Source organism: Planococcus citri, chromosome 5 (assembly GCF_950023065.1).
Source record: "Planococcus citri chromosome 5, ihPlaCitr1.1, whole genome shotgun sequence".
In the NCBI taxonomy this organism is placed as follows: Eukaryota; Metazoa; Arthropoda; class Insecta; order Hemiptera; family Pseudococcidae; genus Planococcus; species Planococcus citri.
This window is the reverse complement of record NC_088681.1, coordinates 57,967,637-57,976,603: the sequence shown is the minus strand read 5'-3', so window position 1 is coordinate 57,976,603 and position 8,967 is coordinate 57,967,637. Positions and strand designations below refer to the sequence as shown.

The 8,967-nt window shown below is 33.0% G+C and overlaps 1 protein-coding gene across 1 annotated transcript in view; it reads left to right on the top strand.

Annotated features, from left to right (window-relative positions):
- Positions 1-6,901: 6,901 nt before the first annotated feature.
- The window catches only part of gogo (golden goal), a 235,284-nt gene continuing 233,218 nt past the window's right edge, over positions 6,902-8,967 (top strand). The window contains exon 1 of the mRNA XM_065365706.1: positions 6,902-7,280. The gene's annotated coding sequence lies outside the window, so the exon portion shown is untranslated. The remainder of the gene's footprint in view (positions 7,281-8,967) is intronic.

Genomic DNA, 8,967 nt, shown 5'->3' with positions numbered 1-8,967 from the left:
TTTCATTTGCATTTTTATTCGCGAGGTGTTAATATTAATTTATATTTTTTCTTCGGTCAATTTCGTTTAATTTTTTAACCGATTTTCGCCCCCAAAATAAACGGCCGAGTTGGGTTTTGGAAAAAGCAACGGTTTAATAAATCACTCGCAACAAGCAAAACTACCTACCCTTATTTCGTAATCTTTTCATAATGTCCGAAATGAACTGTCATTTAATTTATGGCAACTCTGTGCAAAATCTACGTCGTGTTTCCGGCATGATTTATTTCACCTTAGTTATTTCATAAGCTGGTCGAATTCGCACAAACGACCATCGTCAAATGAACCGTTATTCCGCATCCAAACAGGGTGAAGAGGTTCAAAAATGTAAAGAAGGGAGTTCTCGACGTGAGGGTGGTTTGTATTTCTTGGTTTTTGCAAGTTTTTATATTTTGACGAAAATTAGGGATAATTTTTCTTCGTGTAAATAAATAAAAAATTCAACGAAAATGATCGATTTTGAGATCCATCGTAAATTTCTTTTGAAAAAAAAAAAATAATAATAAATGATAAATTTAAAAAAAATGATTTTTTTTATTTTCCAAGCTGAATGATCAATCAATTATTTCAAAATTTAATTATTCGAAAAAAAATCGATAATTTAGTTACTGGTTAAAATTATACGAATCATTTGAAAATACTTGTTTTTTTTCTAATTAAAGTCAGGCTATTCAAAACACTTCAAAGTAGTCTACAAAATCTACCTGTTTTAAATTCGTGGCCAAATTTTCTCCTCCACTCAAAGCAGAATTCACAATCAACCGTTTATTTCCACACAACAAGTCCATTTAAAAAATTACCTCAAGAAAAAAGAATTGGAAACATTTTTTTCCCTCGTGTTTTTTTTTTTTTTTTGAAATAAAACACAAATACATCCTCTCTACTTTTTGTACTAGGTATCCACATATTGAAAACATTTTACGCCCAAAGTAATCTTGAATGATTTTTATACCTGGATGAAAAGTGGAGGTTTCGTTTATCTAAGTAGTTTCTTCCTATATTGAGCTTGAAAATGAGAAGTATTACAGACAGATGCGATTTTTTAGGCTTGTTTTCAAATTACGTATACTTATTTTGCGAAAGAACGAGTTCCTTGAAAAAAGGAACAGATTTAAGCGCATGTAGTATGTTGTGTTCCGTGTTTTTTCTCGTAATAAGGTTAACGCTACGTTACGTGTTATATTCGTTGAAAATTTTGGTAATTCGATGATCTTGGAAGCTTTTTTTCCCCATAACAGAGAGATTAATTTTCAAGTTCCAAAAAAAGCATAATTTAATGCTTATTTTCGTGTTGAAAATTGTTGTAAAAAAAATGTATAAATTTTTCATACGTTTACCTGTCAAAGGAATAGTTCCTAAATAATTATTTATAAAAAGTTATGGAAAATTTTCGAAAGAAATTTTTTTCCTCAAAGAAATTTACGGATTGGCTTCATTTTGTTCATTTTTTCGACGATTTGGAACCAATGTAACTTGAAAAGAAACCAAATGAATGATTTCCTTTGAAAATGAATTCTCAAAGAATTTTTTTCTTAATTGGAGGCGGTTTTAGATTCAATAGGAGTTGTTTTTTTATGGCAGGTGAACCTGAAAAGTTCTTATTGAAGAATAAAAATGAAAATTATTTTTATACTTATTTCTTCTAGTGTTTTTGTGGGGGTCGAGTTGGTAATGAAAAAGAGGTGAGTAGGCATAAGTTTTTTTTAATATAGAACAATGCTAATGTAGGTCTAGATTGTAATTTTGGAAAAGACGTAGGATGTAAAAAAGTACCTAATGAAGGGAGTTGGAGCACCCATAGAAATAATTTAAAATTAATTTAACGTGCCCTCTAAAATAATTAATATTTTCATTTTTTTTTCAATTTTAAGTGGAAAAAGAGCAGTATTTTAATGAAAAGACATCTCAAATCATGTCAGAGTAAGTTTCTTATGTTGTTTTTATGGATTTTCTACCATTTTGACAAGCAATTTTTAATTCTACTTCGAAGAAATATTTTTAAAAAAATTCCAAAAATATGTAATACTCATCCGAACGTGGTAAATTTTAAAGAAAATTTCTTCTCCCCTCCGGGCCCTTGGGAGTGCAAAAATTAGACATGAATAAATTCGTGTAGATAAGTCCATATCTGTACAATATTATACATAATTATGTCGAATGGGATGGAACAAAATAGAACCAGGAAGGTTGGGTTGGAGACATGATGGAGATCTTTTTCACAGGTGCCTAAACAATGTGCAATTTCAAATTTTTTAAACCTGAGAAGTGTAAGGCATTTTTTAACTTATAATTTTTTTTTCGATCGAAAATGTAGACATTTTTGGTCACAATTACCTGCGTTCAAATAAACTGTTGAGTTTGGAGATGAAATTTCATGAATTTTTGTTAAAATATCTCTAAAACATTCATTACGAAAATGTTGATTGAATTACAATGATGGGGGATGAGAAAAAGGAAGGTTGAATATAGTGATTGGAAAAAGTTGCGAAAAAACATCCATTTATTGCCAATTGTCAAAAATTCCCAAAGTATTTTTCGTACAGAGAAGAAGGGCGTGAAACGAAAAACATTCTTGGATCCTACAGAAATTCTGAAGAAAAGTCTTGCACTTTATTTTGCTGATGGGGAATTTCACAATGAAAAACTTTTCATCTATTTTCAGAATCTTTCATTAGGTAATTAATTATTAATTGTTCCTGGAGTGTCATTCTTTTCTTGAGAAATTACGAGTATAAATATACCTGAGAAAATAAAATAAAGAGGTGACAATTTAATATACAGTGTAAGTTATTTATTATGGGTTTAGCAAAAATTTTGAAAATGTCTTGCGAAGGTCCCACATTTTATTTCGCCCACTGCTGAAAATTGTACGGTCTGTGATTTTTTTATATTCATTTTTTTTGTAGGAACTTAGTGACTTTGTTTGCTTGGGAAATTGATTTTTTTTTTCGTATTAAAATCGGTTTTCTTCAAAAAAATATAATTTTTTGGCAAAAAAAAAGGATCCCATATAAGTAGAAAATGATCTGGAGCAAAATCTTAGTCAATGAAATTTCGCACGAGAAGAGTGAATACATTTTTTTGCTAGAAAACAGAATTCTTGAAATAAGTAGGTAATAAATTCTTGAACTCGAAACAAAAATGTTTCGAAAACTAAACATCCCTGAAAAAAATACGACCAGACTCTGCTCTTGAAAAATTTCATTTCCACTCATTTTATTAAAGGATATTTGGAAGGCTGGGAAAATCGATTCTTACTAACCCAAAAAAAGAAAATTTTCAACAAAAAAAAATGCTCTTGCAGAAAAACCTTACTTACGTGATGGAATTTTTTCATTATTTTCCTCGTAATCAGCATAAAAACTCCTATTAGAATCACCTACCTACGCATTTAAATTCAAATTGCATTTTAAACATCGACCTACGTATTGTGTAATTAAATAAAAATTTTAATCAAGTTGGAATTCGTATAGTAAATCTAAAAAAAAAATGGTCTAAATCGAAAAAAAAACAGCGAGGATCAAAATTTCCAAAATTGCTGTTTCGAATTAGAAATACTTTAAATTTTTATTTTCACGTAAAAAAAATCTATTGCGTCGTGTTGGAGAACTTCAAATTTTTCAAAATTTCAATTACGTATTCTGTTCAAAATAATTTTAATTTTTTTTTTTTTTTATGCTCGAAAATAATTAATAGGTATTTTCAATTGGGTAGACCGTTTTCACTTTCCCTTCATGAATCTTCATTTTATTTTTTATTTTTGGAAACCAATTTTCAACATTCAACTCTATTTGTGAGGGGGAGGGTTCTTGTGGTTTCCTTCTAACTTTTCATCACATTTTCAACGATACATAATAGTCTGGGGCCCGCATAAGGATAACTTGCACCCTCTGCCGATCCTCCGGGACAACTTTTTTCTTAAAGGGGGAGTCCTAATGAACATTTCTAGCCCTTGTCCTCAAAAAAAGTGGCCATAATTACAAAATGGCGGCCATTTTGATTGACAGGTCAGCCGAAATCGCAGATTTTGCGTTCCAACATAGGACTAGCATTAAATTTTTTAAACCGTACAAAGGTAGATCGAAAGATCAGGCAAAAATTCATCACGTGTCAAAATTTCAAGTGCTAAAGTGCCTTTTTCGATTTTTGGTGAATTTTCAAAAATCAAAAAAATGTTGGCCAAAATGTGAGAAAAAATCAAAATTTTACCAAATTGACCTAGAAAGCCGAAATTTGGGATATATCCTATTTTCGACCTGCCAAATCGATTAGAAACTGTTTCAACCCGTTTTGAGCAGTTCTGGAGCCTCCAGCAGGTTTTTGAAACTCGAAATTTTCACAAAATTTCATCAAATGGAATTGGAAAACCGAAATTAATTCTGCAAACTAATTTCAATACGCTGTGAAGTCGACTGCCGGTGAATTTCAAATCTTTTTGGAGCCTCCAGCGATTTCTTGAAAATTACTGGAGCCTCCAGTCGATTTTTGAAACTTGAAGTTCCCACAAAATTTCATTAAATGGACTCGGAAAGCCGAAATTTCAATACGCTATGAAGTCGACTGCAGGTGAATTTCAAGTCGTGATGGAGCCTCCAGCAATTTGTTGAAAATTACTGGAGCCTCCAGCAGATTTTTGAAACTCGAAATTCCCACAAAATTTCATCAAATGGACTCGGAAAGCCGAAATTTCAATACGCTATGAAGTCGACTGCAGGTGAATTTCAAGTCGTGTTGGAGCCTCCAACAATTTGTTGAAAATTACTGGAGCCTCCAGCAGATTTTTGAAACTCGAAATTCCCACAAAATTTCATCAAATGCACTTGGAAAGCCGAAATTTCAATACGTTATGAAGTCGACTGCAGGTGAATTTCAAGTCGTTTTGGAGCCTCCAGCGATTTGTTGAAAATAACTGGAGCCTCCAGTAGATTTTTGAAACACAAAATTCCCACAAAATTTCATGAAATGCACTTGGAAAGCCGAAGTTTTAATACGTTACGAAGTCGACTGCAGGTAAATTTCCAGTCGTTTTGGAGCCTCCAGCGATTTTTTGAAAATTACTGGAGCCTCCAGCAGATTTTTGAAACTCGAAATTCCCACAAAATTTCCTCAAATGCACTTGGAAAGCCGAAATTTCAATACGTTATGAAGTCGACTGCAGGTGAATTTCAAGTCGTTTTGGAGCCTCCAGCGATTTGTTGAAAATAACTGGAGCCTCCAGTAGATTTTTGAAACACAAAATTCCCACAAAATTTCATGAAATGCACTTGGAAAGCCGAAGTTTTAATACGTTACGAAGTCGACTGCAGGTAAATTTCCAGTCGTTTTGGAGCCTCCAGCGATTTTTTGAAAATTACTGGAGCCTCCAGTAGATTTTTGAAACTCAAAAGCTCCCACAAAATTTCATCAAATGGAGTTGGAAAACCGAAATTAATTCTGCAAACTAATTTCAATACGCTATGAAGTCGACTGCAGGTAAATTTCAAGTCGTTTTGGAGTCTCCAGCGATTTTTTGAAAATTACTAGAGTCTCCAGTAGATTTTTGAAAGTTGGCATTTCCCCAAAGTTTCATCAAATGGGTTAGCAAGCCGAAATTAGCTACTTTTTGGAAATTTCAATTCTGCTAAAAACGCCATGTAACCTTTCAAAAAGTCACTGGAGGCTCCAAAATTACTTGAACCGCCTGAAGTCGTCTTCAGAGGGTATTAAAATTGGCGTGCATAGTTAATTTCAGCTTTCCATCTCCATTTTGATGAAATTTTGGGGAAATTTCAAGTTTCAAAAATTTACTGGAGGCTCCAGTAATTTTCAAAAAATTGCTGGAGGCTCCAAAACGACTTGAAATTTACCTGCAGTCGACTTCATAGCGTATTGAAATTAGTTTGCAGAATTAATTTCGGCTTTCCGACTCCATTTTATGAAATTTTGTGAGAATTTCGAGTTTCAAAAATCTGCTGGAGGCTCCAGAACTGCTCAAAACGGTTTGAAACAGTTTCCAATCGGTTTGGCAGGTCGAAAATAGGGTATATCCCAAATTTCAGCTTTTCAGGTCAATTTGGTAAAATTTTGATTTTTTCTCACATTTTGGCCAAAATTTGATTTTTATAAATTCACCAAAAATCGAAAAAGGCACTTTAGCACTTGAAATTTTGACAGGTGATGAATTTTTGCCTGCTCTTTCGATCTATGTTTGTACGGTTTAAAAATTTTCATGCTAGTCCAATGTTGGAACGCAAAATCTGCGATTTCGGCTGACCTGTCAATTAAAATGGCCGCCATTTTGTAAGTAGGGCCACCTTTTTTTTGAGAACAATGGGCTAGAAATGTCCCTTAGGACTCCCCCTTTAAGAAAAAAGTTATCCCGGAGGATCGGCTGGGGGTGCAATTGATCCTTATGCGGGCCCCCCGACTAATAAGTCGACTTGTGGTTACACATGAAAGAAGATGCATTTTCAACTTTCATTATTTAAAATACGTACGAAAACTGCATCTTTCGTTCCAACTTTATACCACAAAACATGCCACATGAAGCATCCCTCATCGGCTCATCCCTCGAGTAAAATAACCGGTTCATTGTACAGATGGTTTATTCGCAGCACGCAACATCTCTCGACTCGAGACAATTTAATTCCTGTCATATTGACGTTGATTGTTGGAAAATTACATTTTCGCAGACGACATCGTCGTCGTCGTGTAACCGACGTACTCGTATTTTCACTGTTGTCGTCGCGCTGTAACTTCATCGTCATCGTATTCTTCTTCTTCTTCTTCTTCGTTGCTTTCTGATTTTCTTTTTTCTTTTCTTTTTTTTTTTGCATGCGAGAAAATTCTACACAGTACGTAGAATAAAATTACTAATATTGTTGTTAAAATATATCAACGAATGAATGGTTTGGATATGCAACCCTTTATACCTATGTACCTACAGTACAGACACACCACGTCTCGTACTCGTATATGGTATAGTTTCACATTGTACGGTGTATTGTGTACAGTATGCCTTCTGTGTTATAAGTGAAAACGCTTCGAAGACCCTTTGAAGTACATAATTTACCCCGCGCTCTGGTTTCTCTATATTTTAGGGTGAGTTGGAAAGTTTTTGGGGTGGGAGAGAACGGCGAAAAACTAATTTCTACTTGATTCGCGTTTCGCGTAACCCGTCACACATCGTTATTCGCTTTCGACATTTGTGGTGTGATTGAACGCGCGTTCTTTTCTCAGCGGATGTGAAATTTTTCCAACACGTAAGTTTTTACGTATTTTTTATTCAATGTAGAAATCGTTGTAGATTTTTTTTAGATGCTTTTTTGATCGAGTTGGAAATATTTTTCTCTAAAAATTCACGTTGTTTTATGGCTGAAAATTTTGTTTAATTCGTTATAATTTCAACAATGTGAAAATTTTTTCTCAAAATAACGAATCAAATTTTTCAAAAATTAAAATTACGTAAACATTAAACATGTAGATATTTAAAATCCTTTCGAGAATTTTCTCTCAAACAATTCCACCCACCTTTGTATATAAATTTTATACTAAAAATAATCAAAATACCTTCTCCCTCGTACGAAAATTTCCCAACACAAATTTTTCCCAACTGATTCACCTCAAAATATTTCCAACTTTTACAAAGGCTTTCAAATTCATCAAAAATTCGACTGAAATCCCTCTTTAATAATTTTCACATTCTACTCGTTTTTCCATCTCTAAATCGTTTCTATTTGCACGATTTTTTTTTAGCCGTTTGATTTTCATTCCGGTGGTATTTTTCCTATTTGTATTCGTTATTGATAAGATTTAGCGACGAGATTGTTATTTGACGTTGTTGGTAGAATAAATACGCCAAATGTGTATATGCCAGAGAAAAATGAAACCGCATTTGTTTTCATCGTCGCTGTGTTCGTTTCAAAAACCAATGTGAATCCCATTTTTTAAAAAAAAATTTCCAATAATTTTCTACTTTAACGTACAACTTTGTATTCTGAGTTTGTTTAGTTTTAAAGGATTAATGACGACGACGGTTTTATCGTTTTCGAGAAACACGTATACGCGGAAATGGTTCAAATTCGCGATTTAATATTGACAAATTTCTCACACAAGAGTCTACGAGAGTAGGTATATACTTATTGGTGAAATTCACGAGCAAGTTGTATTGGTTCTCCTCTGCCTCGTGTTGCTCGAAGGATTTGTTTTGATTATATTTTTCCTTTGTAGTGAGGTCGACTTCGTCTTCGCCTTGTTCGATCATTTCAACCGGAAACGAGGAGTATTGTTTTGGAAAATTGAAAAAAAATAAGCGAAATGTGTTCTCGAGTTATTCTCTATTGGGAATTTGACGCGATTAAATTGAGAAAAACAAGTCTTCGTGATGAAAGTAAAAATTTTTCGGATGAAAATGCTTGTTTACTGCTGGTTTTTTTAATCATTGATAAGAGTGGTGGATGGATTTAGTTTGAGGTAAATTAATTTGCAAAATTTGCGGATTGTTAGTGGTTCATGTATGAGCTTAAGTCGACTATTATCCCCCTTCTCCCCTCTCTTGTTGGCTCATTTTATCTAGCAGGTGAAAAAGTTTTCCACGAATAAAAATAATTTTTTGATGAAATTTTGCTCAAGTTAAACTGATGAATTTTTTGTTGAAAAAAATGAAAATTGAAAAATTTTGACCGCAAAGCGATTTTTTTCAACGCTGAGTAGAATATTTTCACAAAATTATAGATACTTAGGGACATCAAATAGCTCGAATAAAAAAGAATTCTCATCTACCAAAGGTTGTAAAAAAATATTCAGAGGAGTTCAGTTTTCTAGCTTTGCTCAAATTTATTTCAACAACAAAATCACCTATAAAATAAATCAGTAGCACTTATTTTTTTATCAACATCTTGTGTTTTTAGAAGGCTTTATTTTTGAAATAATAATTCAAGTAAAATTTAA